At 49.8% G+C, this 16,830-nt stretch overlaps 2 protein-coding genes and 1 non-coding gene across 5 annotated transcripts in view; 1 reads left to right on the top strand and 2 right to left on the bottom strand.

The window, feature by feature from the left end:
• LOC119390647 (gastrula zinc finger protein XlCGF57.1) overlaps positions 1-16,830 on the bottom strand; it is a 389,923-nt gene that overhangs the window by 83,091 nt on the left and 290,002 nt on the right. The window lies entirely within an intron of this gene.
• The window catches only part of LOC119390650 (gastrula zinc finger protein XlCGF57.1-like), a 504,324-nt gene that overhangs the window by 316,103 nt on the left and 171,391 nt on the right, over positions 1-16,830 (bottom strand). The gene's annotated exons all lie outside the window — the stretch shown is intronic.
• Trnat-ugu (transfer RNA threonine (anticodon UGU)) lies at positions 2,252-2,323 on the top strand. Its single transcript has one exon. It is a non-coding gene; the product is annotated as a tRNA-Thr (tRNA).

The following is a 16,830-nucleotide window of genomic DNA, read 5'->3' as shown; positions in this document are numbered from 1 at the left end:
CGATTCCACGTTAGCAGTCACGAACACTCGCACCTAACGATTACCCCGCCTCTTTATATTAGAGTGTTTTAGCTAGCAATGCCGGTTTACCGCACGGAAAGTTCGGTAATACCGTACCGGCTAAAGAATGCACATGCGTGAACATACCGCATGGAAACACTTTCCGTAACATATACAGGGTGCACCGTGACCGGGCCTATCGATATATGGTGAGCTGTGCGTAGTGATGCAGAACTATCGGTAAATTGACTATCGATAGTATCGATAGTTTTTTTGAAACTATCGATAGTGTAAACAACTATCGATAGTGCTACTATCGACAAACTATCGATAGTGCAATCGCTAGTACCATCGTTAATATTACTAGAGCGCTATTACTGCCACGCGTGTTTATTGCTTTGTTTTGACGTATTAGGGTTTCACTTACGAAGACTGTTCGCAACGTTTGACGCAGCCCGCGCCGTAATGTTTCAGAAGCTTGAGAATTGTTTGAGATCATTCTGTTAAGATTACGCGCCGGACGAGCATAGTCAAGTTTATTCGAGAGCTTACGCGAGCACCAGCGATAACGCTGGAACGTTTGATGGCTGATGTATAAAGGACGACGCGTTCCACCGATGATGAGAGAACTCGGCGGCTGACGACTGCTCCCGCCGCTATCAGTGCGCAGCATGTATCGCTTGTATTTGCAGTTTTGATTTTCTGGGCATAAGTTCGCCCAAATAAAGTGCTCCGTATTTCCCATTCTTACTGCAGCATTCTTCACCGTCACAACCACGTGACAATACTATCGATAGTGGTGTGAATAATGATGCGGTTGCTGGCCGGCCATATTGCAAAAATATTTGCGATAGCTTACTACCAGCTTCGCTTAATTTATGAGCAATTTTCGGCAGAGAAACTATTTCTGGCGCAATATATCCATCAATAAATTCGTATCCAAAAGCAACCAGTTACACCTTACAATTAACTTTTTATTTTGAAATCATGAAATGCAATATCAATTTGAACCCTCGCAGTCCCGCCACATGTAAAGGCTTCCTTTCCGCTACAGCTGAACAGTTTGACTTTCAGATCATGTGTCAGCAAAGCACTCTGGTGAAGAACACAAGCCTGTCAACTTTCTTGCCCTTCAGCCTGCTCCTCTGGCTCCACTATGTACCACGAGAGCGGGGAACCAAGTTTATTCTGCAGTGAGTCCGCGCTGTTGATTTTATACTATCGATAGTACCATCGAATTTTTTACTATCGATAGCGCTATCGATAGTATCTTTTACCATCGATAGTTCGATAGTGGACTCAGCTATCGATAGTATCGATAGTACCATCGATAGTTCTGCATCACTAGCTGTGCGTCGTGCGAAACAATGTAGTAACGTTTGTGCGAAAGGTGGCTCGTACTTGGCTTATATTAAATTCCTTCGGCCCTACCAACGCGATGTTGAACGCTGCTATTGCCAAACTTATGCACTCTTCCCATATCAATATTGAGAAGCTTTAGTTCGTCCGCAAACTTCTCAGCGATAGCATTTTACCCGATCGTGGCCCCACAATCTTGAGCCGCCTGGACAGGTGGCGCCATCTGGCGGTGGAATGCGCAACCAGGCAAGCAAAGAACTAAACAGGTGTGTTTCACTTCATCGAAGAGGAATGGAATGGCGATTTTAGTTAACCTCCAAATGCGTCGGAATTGCAGCTGTCATTTTCCGACAGCTCCGAGGAGCTTGTGCACGTGGCACGGTCAGTCACACACAAGATATATTTCCGACGGAGTCACCTTTCCTCTGAGCGTCTGCTCTTCGCCGCTTTCCCAGCTTTCATACTGCGTGCTGGGACCGGCATGCCTTGCATGATTTCTGGTTTTTTCCGACTTATACGTCAGGTGAAGACAGTAGGCTCGGTTGGGTTTCGGTTTCGGTGTTGCGCTTTTTTGCTTATTTAAAATTGTTCTCCAATTTGCCGAGTATTTCTGCTATCGGGCCCGTGACAGGAGCGTCTCAGGAATATAAAAGCACCATTACTTTGACATGGCCGAAAAATCGCCGGAGTTGGCCTTCAAGCGCAGGATATTGACCTGCTAAGCAATCTAGTTGCTTGACCAACATGGTGTAGAAGCAGATCAACAAGTATTCCTTCTAGAAGTTTTAGTGTGGCTCTGACTAACACTCCCTAACACTCCCATCGGCGCTGACTAACACTCCCTGGTTTAAAATGCACACATACACCCCATAAAGTGGACGGGAGGATGACTGCCGCCGTAGCTCAGTGGCAGAGCATCGGATGTGTTATTCGAAGGTCGCAGGTTCGGTCCCTGCCGGCGGCAATTTATATCTTTTCGTCCACTTTACTTTCTTCACATTTATATCCTAATTACTACAAATAACGTCCCCTATACTTTCCTTGGCATTATGGTCTGTTAGTTCTCATTAATATTGTGTTTAACAAAGACAAACGAGCCCTTAAAAGGCATCTTCTTTCCTTTGCTCAAAGTATGTCACTCATTCCGGAACAACTTATTGGGGTTGCTTTAGCTGCTTAACATGGCACTAGGGTAGCTGTGGCTTGTTGGTTTGGCATGACACAGGTTGAAAGCGCAAAAGACGAAGACAGAGAAGAGGCGCTCGTGTGTGTCAAGCCTCTTCTCTGTCTTCGTCTTTTGCGCTTTCAACCTGTGTCTTAACATGACAGCTCTTTATACACTTCGCTGAAAGCGGTTTTTGCTTGTCGCTTTTGTAATTGGGTGGAGTCGCTGCTCTGCTTGCCGACCAGCTAGCGGGTTGCCGTCTAATCAGGGGGAGGTTACTCCGTATACCTCCCATAGGACGTCTTAATTCATGACGTCAGCGCTGGCAGCGCCAAACGTCCCTTCAGTTACTATCCTGGCGGCTGGGATTCAGAAGCTCAAACTGCAGAATGGCGGCGCACACGGTATGCGTCGTCATGGCAACACCAGCCGCGCCTCGCACCTCCTCTCCTAGCTCTCTCGCAAACGCCGCTTTTTATTCTTTTTGTTTTGTTTGCGTGCGCGTGCTGCGCAGCCTCCTCCATTTTTTTTCATGAACCCGCTCGCGCGTGCTGCGCCGGCGTTTTTTTTTTTTTTTTGCATCCGCTTGCGCGTGCAGCGCCGCGCGTTCGTTGCGCGTTTGAATGTACGCAATTTGCAATCAAGCATTCTGAACACACTGCAGTCGTGCAGCATGTGCCAGAACGCAAAAGAATGAATTGCACTCACAACACAAAATATCTTTGGTCTCGTTTTATTGTCCTCGTTTCCGAAAATCAACATTTTCATCAAATGTGGTGCGACAGAGGTTCAGGAGATTAACAGAAGTGATGAACAGGAGATTCACATAGACGTGTTCATGACCACTAAACAACACGAAAGGTATCGGCAAAGTTAAGAACTTAAAGAACAGTGGAATAAAAAACAGCATAACATTAGGGCACATAATAAAAAACAATTTTTATACTGACAAAAGTGCAGAACAGCTTCTGATATATGCGCACGATATTGCACAAAATTATCATAACTAACAAAATTGAACATTCACTGCAATGCAAAAACAATGAAAGCAGTTGAATACCTAAAAATAGAATAATCATGTAAAGATCATTTTAAAGATGTGAAAACGAACTCCACAGATACCACAACTAATATTGGCCGCACTTTATTGACTACATTTCCAAAAACGTTGATTTTCATAAAACTAGTGATGATAAACGCGAAGAAAATGAACAGATGATATCGGAGGATTCATGGCATCTCTTCTTGAAATGCGCCGATTCTACAATTCTTCAGCTTTTCTCTGGGCGCACCAATCAGCTGTGTGGCGTTCCGGAGTACTTTAAAAACGCTTCCGCCCTGAAGAAAAGGAACAAGTTCCAATCAGATAAAGAGCGCCGTCGACTCGTGCAAAAGTGAATTCGTTTGTTCGTCCCAGAGCAGCACAAGTTTTTTTACATTTACCTACAGCCTTAGAAACGCGGTTATAGGCGATGGCGAGTAATTAACCGCAGATAAATGCAAAGCACATATTCAAGCACGCGGTTCTGTGAGAGTTGTAAGCCTGTAACTATATAGTTACGTCGCATGGGCTTCATGTACCGCTGCTTGTTCGTATAACGATTTAAACGCAGCATCGTGCCCTTTTCGAATCAGTCATTTTTGAAAACAATAACTGTAGCCCCACTGCAGAGAACAGCTACTCGGTATGGACGTGAATTCAAACTGACACAATGAAAGCCGCAACTCAAAGGGCACGCTCACCTGTTGTTCTTTTGGGGGCCGGCACATATATTCCGGGACTTGTTCTGGAAGTATTCGAGCAACAAAGCACTATGCACAAACATCCCGAATCGTAAACATCGCGTCGCACAAGCACACAGCGAGCGCGCACCGTCAAACGGACGAGCGACGACGGCTAACGCGCGCCTTACCAACGCCAGACACGAAACTTTCCAACGGATTTCAAAGTCGGCGCGGCGGCGCCAGCAAGGCGGCGGAAAGCGCGCCTCCCGGAGGAGAGGGAGTTGATCCCGCCAGAGAGGGGGTTGAAGAGAGTTGGGAGAAAAGAGACGGAACGCAGATTTTAACTCTGATCCCACTCCATAGATGGCGGGTCAATTTGCCATACCAGTCACGTGGGTTTCTTTCACTAGCCTGGTCTAATCATAAGAACTTCAATAAGAAGCTTCCGCACATAGGTGCAAATACCGCTGGGGAGGTCTACCTTGCCGGTAAACGTATCAGGGTTTTCGCAATACCCAATCACCGGCCAGGTAACATCAGCAACAACGCTAGTAGCGATATTCTTTGCGATTCATCGTGTTTACGTAGATGACATAAAAATGCAATGACTTTTATATTCTACATATCTGCTGGCGTAAAGCTTTCGTTAGCGACGTACTCAGTAATGCGCGATCGTTTAACGATTTTTCTTCTATGAGAAGACATCTGCAGCCCAGAAAACGTGTCACGTGCCAGACGTATTCTATAGTTGCACAAAGCGCCGCAAGACACCGCCGCTATTCACAGTTTATTGCCATTTAGAGCTCCAATTACTTGGTGAGTTGTGAAGACTAAAAAAAGATGAAAAAGTCACAGTTTCGCCGCAGGGGCGACGCAATGAATGCGATAGCAAGAAATTGGAATGTCACACAAAGAACGAGCAGAAGCTCGATACTTGCAGCGCCTGTCACAATTGTTACGTCTTTGTGCTTGAGCAACGCGCTGCAAGTGTCGACAATAGAGAATCAGATTGTCGGACGGAGCAATGGGGCGCCTGCGGCTCGTATAAACAAAACCGAGCTGCGGGCGAATGCCGGGGGTCGGCACGTATATCAGCTGGCTTCGGCGGCGTTTTCCTAGAAGCGCGCCTTCGGAAACGCGTGGTGGTGTTGGCCGGAACATCTCCGTCAGCGCCTCGTACGACCGTGCGGTGGGCGCAAGCCATTGCGGGGGACTCGGACAGCGACGGCAGCGAGCGTCTGCTCAACGAACTCGGAGCTCAGATTTACGACTTCAAGTGCTCGCCACGGACTGCGGCTCTGCCGAGCTAAATGACCCGACGACTGCGGTGTTGTACTCGCCGTGCTCGAACCGTGGGAACGTGACCTCCGCTCGAGAGTGCCGTGCCTGAACTTGTGAAGACCCCGTGCAGCAGTGTTTTAAGAGACCTGAATGGAGGGTCCGGGGGGAGACGGATTTCGGAACGCGCCGAGTGCGCATCGGAATAAACGAACTGCATTTTACCCAGTCTAAGTCTCCTCTCATCAGCGACATACGAGAGCCGGCTTTCTCGGTTTACACCGGAGAAAGGGGCAACGCGAACTTCACTGAAGTTCGCGTTGCCCCTTTCTCCGGTGTGAACCGAGAAAGCCGGCTCTCTTATGTCGCTGATGAGAGGAGACTTAGAGAGCCGGCTTTCTCGGTTCACACCGGAGAAAGGGGCAACGCGAACTTCACTGGCGCAGTCGACAGGATGTCCTGCTGAGAAGACTGAGGAAAACATCCATTCTGGTGGAAGAGCAGACACGGGCTGACTCCACGATGACGGACTCATCTCGGGCGTGAACTCAAGAGGCCGTAGCCGCTACTGCTGGAAGCGCGAGGGGCGCAGGTGGGTGTCTCATTCCTCTATTGGCTCGCAGCTTGTTATGACCAGTTGGTATAACTTGCGTAGTGGCGGGGTTAGCGAAATGGAACCCGACCAGAGTGGGCGGCTGACGGATGTGGGCTCGAACGCCGAGATGACTAGCGTCACAGGAGAGCCTTCGGGAGGGTCAGGCTCTGACCAAATGGCGATGTTACAAATGCAGCTCCGCATTACGGAATTGGAATTAGCAATGGAACGGCTTAGAAACAACAGTGCCAGTGCCGCCGCAAATGCTGGGAACGCAGAGGCAGCTCGGAGTGAGGATAGGAGGTTGAGGTACACGAGCCTTTTGAAGGACGTGTTGGTACCCATGCCTACTCAGGAATCACTCGTTCCATCGTGGTTCGACGACGTTGAGGCCACATTTGATTGCTATGATGTGCCATGTGAGTGGAGAGCGGGGCTCATGTTGCCCCGACTAAATGAGAGAGCAAGGGGCTTGCTCGTTCGACTCAGTGCTGATGAAAGGAAGGATTATGATATCCTTAAAGAAACCGTACTGAAAGGTCTCCGACTGTCTTCTGCTGAGTATCGCCGCCTCTTTACTCAATCGAAAAAGCGCCGAGATGAGACATGGCCCCAATTTGCAGTGAGGCTTGAAAATTACTTGATTTATTACCTTAATGGCTACAAAGTTTGCAGCGTCGAACAATTCAGAAATCTCATAGTAACGGACAGGCTTCGCGACACTCTGGGTACGGAAGCCCGTTCGTTCGTTATTCAAAATGAAACCCCGAGCAAATTAATGCTTCCTCTGGAGGTCGCTGAATTGGCTGAAAGCTTCGAAGAAAGCAAGAGAGGATTCGTGAACTCAGGCGAGATAACGGGAGATGGAAAGCCAAGACCACTCCCTGATGCACGAAAGACTTCAGTAGGGGCAAACAAAACCGACAAAAAGAGCAAAGGTTGCTTTGTCTGTAATTCCGTGGAGCATTTTGCGCGAGACTGCCCGACGGCGCGGGCAGCTAAAGCAAATTTGGTGCGGAAGGAAAATCCAGACAGTGATGTCGTAGTTGATGTGGATATGATTGCTCAGGAAAACGTTGTGAAGGCACCTATATTTCACTCTATCGAGACAGTTGACCTTGCGTGTGGCCAGTCACAGTTTCAAGGCAGCATAGATTCCGGTGCCGAGATAAGCGTCATCAGGAGGGCTGTAGTGCCGGGATATCAACCAACGGGAACCAGCCTAAAATTGACGGGCGCATTTGGTGAGCAGGCAGTAGCCGAGTTGGCCTATGTTCCACTCAGATTGATTGGAAAACCCAGATATATTGGTCGCGAAGAAAGCGATAAGGGGATACTGTGCGCGGTCACTGATAAACTTGCAAGTGGGGTAGACGCGCTCATAACCCCTGACACGTACGAGCAGTTATTGGAAGAAACTGCGGTTGTTCATGAACGCCCTGTCGTGGAGAAGGCACGGCCGGAGGCTAAGGAGCATGGTGAACCGATACTAGTTACCGCGGAAGTTGAGGCGGTGTGCATTGACGATGAGGCACAGCAAACGGATCCGCTGGAGTGTGATGCAGATGTCGGTGAACGAGAACTTTTCAGGCTAAGCCAGGTGGCTGATCCCAGCCTTAAGGAAGCGTGGGAACAAGCACGGGCGCGAACCCACGGAATGATTGTAATTGATGGGTTGCTGTACCACAAAGATAGCGTGGTTGGTAGGGCATGCAATCAACTGGTGCTGCCACAGCCAAAACAGGCAGATGTACTGCGGTTGGCTCATGATTCGGGCTGGGCGGGTCACCTTGGCAAAAAGAAGACACTACAGCGGATTAAGACCGCTTTCTTTTGGCCCGCTGTGTCAGGTGATGTCAAGCAGTACTGCCAGAGCTGTCACCAGTGCCAGAATAAAGCACGTGTGAGAACACGCGACAGGGTACCGATAGCTCCGATCACGAGGCAGGTGCTACAGACGATAGCTCAGGTGGGACCAACCGCTAATGCTGAAAAATGCAAGTTTGCACAGCAGGAAGTCAAGTACCTTGGCCTCATTTTAGGTTTAGGTAAACACGCACCCGACCCGGAAAGGGATTTGGCGGTTCAAAACATTTCTCGGCCGCAGGACAAACGCGAACTGCGGAGCTTTTTCGGGCTGTGTAATTATTACCACGACTATGTGCTCGGGTACGCTACGTTAGTGTTGCCGCTAACCGATTTGACAGGGCGACGGGTCCCACAGCAAATACCCTGGAGCGACGCTGCACAAAAGGCCTTTGAAGGCATTAAGGAACAGTTAACAAGTGCGCCGACACTTCACGCGCCTGACGTAAGCAAGGGCTACATTCTGGCAACAGATGCATCCGATGTAGCTTTAGGAGCATGCCTTGCTCAAATCGATGAAAAAGGCAGGGAAATGCCGGTGGCTCTCCTCAGCAAGAAGCTAACGTCGGTCGAAACCCGTTCGGCCACGATTGAGCGCGAGGCTTATGCTGTTGTATGGGCATCACAACGTCTTGAGACGTGGCTTTTTGGTGGAAGTGTCACGGTGGTGACTGACCGCAATCCTCTAAAGTTCCTCACTTTGACGTCCCCTCAGAGTGCACGGCCGATGCGCTGGGCGCTGGCACTGCAGAAGTTTAATGTTACGGTCATGCACAAAAAGGGTAAACTTAATGCGAACGCGGACGCGTTGTCTCGGCTGGCGAGCCCGCACTCGCTGGGGTAGGATATGAATGCATGCATTGGAATTATGTTGGTCATGGCACTGTGAGCTTTTAGCGGAGTGGTGCATCCCCTCTTGCACTCCCTCCGTGATTGACCTGTATTACCCAGCCTCTACAGGAAGCAACAAACATACCCGTTGGACATTGCATGGTGTGTTGCATCACGAGACGTTTATGCAACACAGTGGCGGCGGAGGTGTCGGACGGAGCAATGGGGCGCCTGCGGCTCGTATAAACAAAACCGAGCTGCGGGCGAATGCCGGGGGTCGGCACGTATTCGCAACGGCCACGAACTATAGACCTTTCCAGCGGCAACCTCAAACCAGCGAGCCGCAAGCCGATTTTCGCCACCTGGTGACGAGAGTAGCAGGCTTCTGGGCAACGCCCCCTTCCGCTGGGCTGTTGCTGCAGAGAGTTCACCATTCACGTTGTGTAGTGGCTCTTCAATGCGTACGCTATTTGGTGTATTAATTGAACATTGAATGTCGTTCAAGAACAGTCTATCAACAGGGCATCATTGCGTTGTTTACGGCTGCGGTTATAACCAAAAGAAGAGGAACGCAGCAAGAAAAGAGCTCTGCGGCACGCACAACGTGTTGCAAGAGGAGTGCGGATGAAACGAGTATTTGCTGCATCGGTTTCCCGCTGACGCCGATTTGAAAAGACAGTGGTCGCCGCAGTCAATAGAAAAGGTTTTGGTGCCCTCGACATCATCACGTGTATGTTCAGCGTATTTTGTGGACGGCAAGCGCAGTAATCTAAATCCCGTGCCGATGCTTCGCCTCGGAATTCAATAGGTAAGAAATTATGTCAAGGGCTCCCACAGCCCACTCCCGCATGTCGTCCAGCCATTCATTCCCCATGTTAGGATGGCCATGCCATCTGGAAAAAAATATAACAGAAGGGTTATTGGTTTCCTCGGATGGGTAACAATTAGCGTGAATATATTATTTTTCACATAAAGTGGAAAATAATAAAGGCAAGAAGAGCAACGACACCTCGTGTAATTGCAGGTTTTATGTGTGACCACGTAATCGTAGGTACACGATATTTTCACATTTCGCCCTCACGAACATGCGACCGGCGTGATCGATACTGAACCCGTGTCTACGAGCTCAGCGCGACAGCTTACCTCGTAAGATACAACGACTGCCTCACAACGATAAGTCCACACTGGCATAATGCTCGCACGTAAACAATGGACGGCGATTTGCTCGATCCGCATCTAAATATTACGATCCGTCCATCGAAATTGCAGACAGTCGCATGCCTCCCTTAGGCACTGAGCTCAACTATTGCGATCCGAATTGTACGTGCCACACGCAATTAACCATTTTTGATGGCAGCAAAAAAAATCTGACCGCGGATCTCGGCCTCATGCGACAGCATATCGCGACGTGTCAATAGCGAGGTTTCTCGATTAGCTTCAATATACCGCTGACTTTTACCACTTGAAAAACAGGACAAGCACGGTGTCAATAAAGTACAGTTACAGCGAACTGTTGTCGCACAGAAACTGCGAGCGCTCGCCTTCAAGTGCAGCGTAATTGCGCTGCAACATTTACTGCAGCTAGGTGAACAATTTTCCGGCAACGGCACGGGTATGCAGCGTTGTAGTAGTAGCATTTGACGAGCAATAAGTGCAGTTTCATCGTGCTCGCTGTGACGATTATCACTATAACGTTGTCGTGAACATTAACGCGGTGATATAAATCAGAAACATGTTGAGTGATCTTACCTCCTAAGACTACGGGCTCCTTAGACGCACCACCAGCCATCGGAATGTCAACACGGCAGTACAGCGTGCACCGTTCATACACAAAAACCACAAATCGCAAAACACTCGATGCCGACCGTCTTGTCAGTCAGGAAAGCTCAGAGAGTCACAAAAGAACCGAACTAACGTCTCCGCAAAGCTTACACAGAACTAAAACAGCAGTTTGACGACACACGATGCGACGAATGTATGCGTCTCGACGGAAAGACCAGAGAGCAAACAGCCCAAGATGGCGCCGCCGCTAGACGTCGCTAGCGGTGAACTATCTGGCAATATGGCGGCGTCCACGCCGTGCTTTTCAAGATGGCGCCAGGAGGAGGTCAACCCGTTTTGTTAGCATAGGAACAGATAGGACGTGCGGACGTACGGCCCGTGCCATTTCACCGGATGAAGTCATGAGCCGCGCTCAATTGGATATGAGACTAAAATACTTTCCCAAACCATGGAAAGTGCAAAGTAACCCCCCCACCCCCCCACCTAATTATTGCTGTGTGTGAAAGGTTATATTTCAGCTCCGTTACCGTGCATAACGATGCTTGCGATATCCCGTGCGTGCTACATAAAACTGCATGAACTAAATTGACGTATGAGCTGAACGGCACACCGGAGGTAGCCCGTACCGAGCCCTGCCTGACGGATTTGCCGCAGTAGTAGGCCGCCAGCGAGTAGCGTCATCGCTGCAGCACGGGACCGCACGTTTAACGTGGTTATGGTCTGCAAACATAATACGCCGCCGTCATTACTTGTGCAGATCGGGAACGCGGTATTACTTCTTCATACGGAACACGAGCATTTAACATCCCATTCAGTAGCGCTTGTGTCACAGCCATGCTGAGACTCTAGCCGTGTGCAATTCACTTCACTCGCAATGTTGCAGATTCGATCAGCCCGATCCAAACGTGAATATCGAAAAGAATGCACACGTATGCTTTTCGCAACGTCGAAGAAGTTAGCCGAGAGGCGTGGATTGTGGCCGTGACTGCACGTTCCATCGCTCTAACCATTTCGCTTCGCTGGTCGACTTCGAGCGTGTTGGCGATGCGGCGCTCCATAATATCCACAATAATTGTGATACATGCAATGCACATTGCACAAGAGGAACTATGCTTTTATTCTGATCTCGCTCAAGGATATTATACATTAAATACAATCAAAGTGACTTACGAGCGTGAAAGACAGAGGCGTAGCCAGAAATTTTTTCGGGGGGGGGGGGGGGGGTTCACACCATACTTTATGTATGTTCGTGCGTGCTTTGTATGTGTGCGTGCCTATATACGCAAGCAAAACTGAAAAATTCGGGGGGGGGTTGAACCCCCCCAAACACCCCCCCCCCCCCCCCCTTGGCTACGCCCCTGGTGAAAGAACGTTAACGCATGAGGGGACAAGTGCAACTCGCTCCTCGGGAGTTCAGCTGATCGTTCACCGTCGCTGTCACAGCTGTCACTCTCGGTGCTTTCACAGTCTTCAATGTCCAGTGAAAAATCCTCGTCGTCAAGATGGTTTTCTTTCAACATCACTGCAGAAAGCAATCCGAAGAAATTCCTCCGCCGAACGACTGCGACCACTCCGCGTCACCACGTTTACAATCGTCTGGGCGCGAAGAACATTATGCTCTCGGATCGGTCAACGAGCAAATCGCTTGCAGTGTGCTGCCACCTATCAACAAACGTACAAAAACAAGCGGCGCAGCGCTGGCTATGAAACCAACACCAACACACTGGCGCAGGACGGTGTGGAAAGCGTTCGCTCCACGAAAGGCATGGAGCAGACGCGTCCTCGGATGATTGAAACGTCGCTCGCACGATTAGTAACAGCGCTTTGCTTGCAAAGGATAGAGGCCCTATTTTAATGTATCGACAACTTGAGATCGCTGAATTTTACAAGAGCACATCGCGAGCCTGCGCGACCTCCCGCGTACAGTGTTGTGGGATTCGTGCTCTACAAGAAACACTGACCAATGCTATATGCAAGTAAAACAGGGTGAGATTCAACTGAATATGTCAGACGATAACATTTAACTAACCTACGTGGCTACAGAAAGCCTCGCGAAGCTGATAGTATGCGTACGCTGTGGGCTAGCATTGAAAGCGCGAGTTGCCACGTATTTTCCCGAAAACTTCGCGTCTCGCAAGAACGAATCAGATTTCTCATGTCACGGAGGGCCCGGTTTGTTCACTGATGCAGGGAACATGCAAAGCCGTAGTGTTCCTTCCTTGCCAATGCGTTAACACTGAGGTTAGCACAGCCGAACAAGGGAGCGACTGCGTAGTGCTGCCATTTTATCGTCTACTAACCCTCCTCGAGAGGACGCTCCTTAATTCCGCTTGGCGGCGCGACAGTTTATGGGCATTGCGAATATCAGCTGGCTTCGGCGGCGTTTTCCTAGAAGCGCGCCTTCGGAAACGCGTGGTGGTGTTGGCCGAAACATCTCCGTCAGCGCCTCGTACGACCGTGCGGTGGGCGCAAGCCATTGCGGGGGACTCGGACAGCGACGGCAGCGAGCGTCTGCTCAACGAACTCGGAGCTCAGATTTACGACTTCAAGTGCTCGCCACGGACTGCGGCTCTGCCGAGCTAAATGACCCGACGACTGCGGTGTTGTACTCGCCGTGCTCGAACCGTGGGAACGTGACCTCCGCTCGAGAGTGCCGTGCCTGAACTTGTGAAGACCCCGTGCAGCAGTGTTTTAAGAGACCTGAATGGAGGGTCCGGGGGGAGACGGATTTCGGAACGCGCCGAGTGCGCATCGGAATAAACGAACTGCATTTTACCCAGTCTAAGTCTCCTCTCATCAGCGACATACGAGAGCCGGCTTTCTCGGTTTACACCGGAGAAAGGGGCAACGCGAACTTCACTCAGATGCTCTTAGATATTTCTTTTTCCTTTAAACTGCGGCGCGTGGAGTGACCACAGAGCCACGCTGGTGGTGGAAACCCGTTGGCAAAAAGACCGTATACAGGCGTCATGTCGGGCAAGGGAAAGCGTTAACATATGTAATATAGCGTGGCAGAAGGGTAAAATAAAAGAATTCATCGACGATTACTGCCCAATGCGAATTCTGAGCGCAGCTCCGTATTGGGGCAACGCCAACAGTTTGAAGTTTTGGCTATCCACAGTTTTAGCAATGTAACATTCTTTACATATTGCCACAGAAACTGCGACTGCTCGAGTGCTGCGCTCATCACTCTGTGCATTGCAGGCGTCGCAAACCGAGCGAAACGCCGACAGCACCGTTACGACAAGCGAAGCCAGCCGCAGCGCGCTTGCCAGCCCTTCATGCGCACGAACACCCACCGAGGGTACCGAGGGGCCAGCGTGCGTGACGAAGGAAGAAAGCGAGGTTAGAGGCCAGTGGCTCGTGATATTGACAGACTCCGCGTTCAGTCTTTCGTCCTCGTTCGCTCTATCGGTTACGCCGACGACGCCAACGGCGCCAACGGCGACGCCGCTTAACGCAGGAACGGGCGTCTAAGAGCTGCGCTCTAAAACCAGGCGTGACAATTGCGCAAGGAGTGTGTGGTTTAAAGATTCCCACCCACTACAAAATGCTCAGCCACAGTTCTTCATCGTCATCAGCCGCATGCAACATCAACAAAGTGCACATAATGCCTTACAGGTGTGTAGCGGGTACCTTGCTTATCCGCAGAACAACGAAGAATGGCATAGTGGGTGCTTCCTTACTTCACAAAAAATCACAGCATATCCACGGAGTGAATGATGATGAGTGGGCGAAGCTGCGGAGGTTCATCGGTAAACCGTGAATCTTCCGTGAATTCTGCCCAGTACATCATCACCGACGTGAAATCGGGCGCGTTTTATACTAAAGGTTCGATGAGTTATGACGACTTGCAGCGCACTTTAATTTTACATGTACGCTGTGAATTTTCATTGTTTAGAAAACCATTGCTTAGAAAACATCTGGCGTCTTTCGTTAAGCAGCTGGCGTCTTTTCGTTTTGCTTTAGAAATATCTGGCGTTCTTTCGTTTTGCTTTTACAAACATCTGGCGTCTTTTGTTGGTTTATTTCATCAATCAACGGCGTTTTGAACAAAATTTTTATTGTTTAATCACGCACAGGAGAAATCTACCAGGCACTACCTTGGAGGTAAAGAATGGCTGCTAATGGGAATGAGAGACAGAAGAAGTCGGCTTTTAGCTAACGCTGCGAATTTTTTATTGTTCAACAGCGCACAGGAAAAATCTCCCACCGGCACCACCTTGCAGGTCAAAGCGTAAGACTGGTTACATACTACGCTACGAGGGACGAACGGGTGCCGCTATAAGGAGCTTCGCCCCTAAAAACATGGTTGATCCCTCCGTCATAGGAATCGGAATAACACGAAAGTAAAGCGTGCCCTTACAGAAGTAACTAATTGTTTACTGTACATTGATATAAGAGAGTTCGCACAATGCGTATTGATGTCTGGCAGCTAAGGCACCGTTTAACGTGTATGCACCCACTTTGATGATGATATACATCTCCATCCCGCCGACTAACGTCCGCGTTAAATGATTAAACAAACCCTTGTGGCAGCTGTAGTAGTTAACGGTGAAAGCGTAAAAAGAGAACGAGGTGTGATAGCCAGAAGAGCGTCGCATATTCGACGCAGAACTTGGTCGCCATACCGCGTCATGTTAAAATGCGATTGAACACCACGGCCGGACTTGAGGGAAACGCAAAGCGCGTCGTGCCGCCCCGGTAGCCCAGCCGCGATTTTTCTCAGGGCGAGCGCGTGAGTGTGGAACGCGGTGTTACAGCCAGGCGAGGCAGGCGCGCGTCGCAGAGCTATTTTTGGTTTGTATTAGATGAGCGAGGCCGATGCTTTTAAGGCGCTTGGGCAAAGATCGCCACCTCGCGGTGTGTTAAGGCATTGCGAAAAATTGAACTTCTATTGAAAACGAGCCGAATGGGACTGACGTGTAACGCGTTGCAGGTGCTAGTCGCGGAGGCCACTGTAATGACGAATTACTTTACCATACCGCTCCCAGAGGGCAACACCACACCCGCCGATTGAGGAGAGTGGTAGATATAAAAGGCGCGTTTGTAAAGCCGAACGGTCGCGTTTTTCATGTTCTCCGCCTCAAAGGATCTATCGGCCTTGAGCCGAGGTGCTGCTCAGGCTTCAGCCAACAGTAATGACTACCGTGTTGTGCTGCCCCGCCTTCCTACCGGTAAGCTGGTTGTGGACTCCGTTTTTCTGCACGCGGACTTGGCTGGGTCGCCCCTTACCGTGCTCAAGACTTCAGAGATGCTCTTCGGAACATTATCGACCTAAGGAAATCAGCTCCATAGGTCAGTTCCAAATGTCGCACGTATGGATGGTGACGTGCAAGTCAGCAATTTCGAAACAAAGTTAGTCACACGTGGTGAATTTCTTGTCAAGAGCCGTCGATGCCTTGTGGTTGACCCGGAACCCACAGAAGTAAAGATGAAGCTCCTGTGGCTTCCTGAGCACTTAGAAGACACCTACATTCGAGATGCCCTGCATGTTTTCGGGAAGATCAAGTCAATATCAATAGAAAGCTGGAAAGTAGCGGACATGGAGCAAATGCGGACTCTAAATCGTGATGTTGTATTGTCCCTTGCCGATGGAATCCGAGTGGGTGACATTCCACATCTCCTGACAGTCTGCGGAGTTCAAAGTCTTGTCCTCATTCCTGGGCGGCCACCACTTTGTCTTCGCTGTAATAAGGTAGGGCACATTCGTCGTAACTGCAGGACTCCTCGCTGCGACGACTGTCGACGCTTTGGTCATTCAGCTGAGGAATGTGTCATGACTTACGCCAACAAACTACGACAACGTACGCAGCAACCAGATGAGAACTTGCAAGAGCATATCATGGATGCCACAGAAGTTCTCGACGCGACGGGAGACACTTCGTCAAGCACAGATGCTACAGGATTAAGCAGAACGCCTACTGAAGACGCAAAGAAAACAACAGTCGATGCGTCCGAGGAAGCTGTGGTAAACGAAGAACCGAGTGGACCATGCAAGCAGTTGGACCAAATTTGTCCTGACCAGCCTGTTAAGGAACAGGCCGTACCTTCGGAGACTTCCAGTGAAGAGGCACCAGATAAGAGCGCCTCAGTTCCGCAGCAGCCGTTTCATCCTGCCTCGGTCTCGGAAGACGACATGCATGTTTCTGTGGATGCGGCAATCCCCAAGCGCCGCGCGACGTACAGCTCCGATTCAAGCAAGGAGAGCGACACAACGAGTGTGAAT

This window comes from Rhipicephalus sanguineus, chromosome 4 (assembly GCF_013339695.2).
Source record: "Rhipicephalus sanguineus isolate Rsan-2018 chromosome 4, BIME_Rsan_1.4, whole genome shotgun sequence".
Taxonomy (NCBI): domain Eukaryota; kingdom Metazoa; phylum Arthropoda; class Arachnida; order Ixodida; family Ixodidae; genus Rhipicephalus; species Rhipicephalus sanguineus.
The sequence above is the reverse complement of the archived record's forward strand: the minus strand, read 5'-3'. Positions and strand labels throughout refer to the sequence as shown.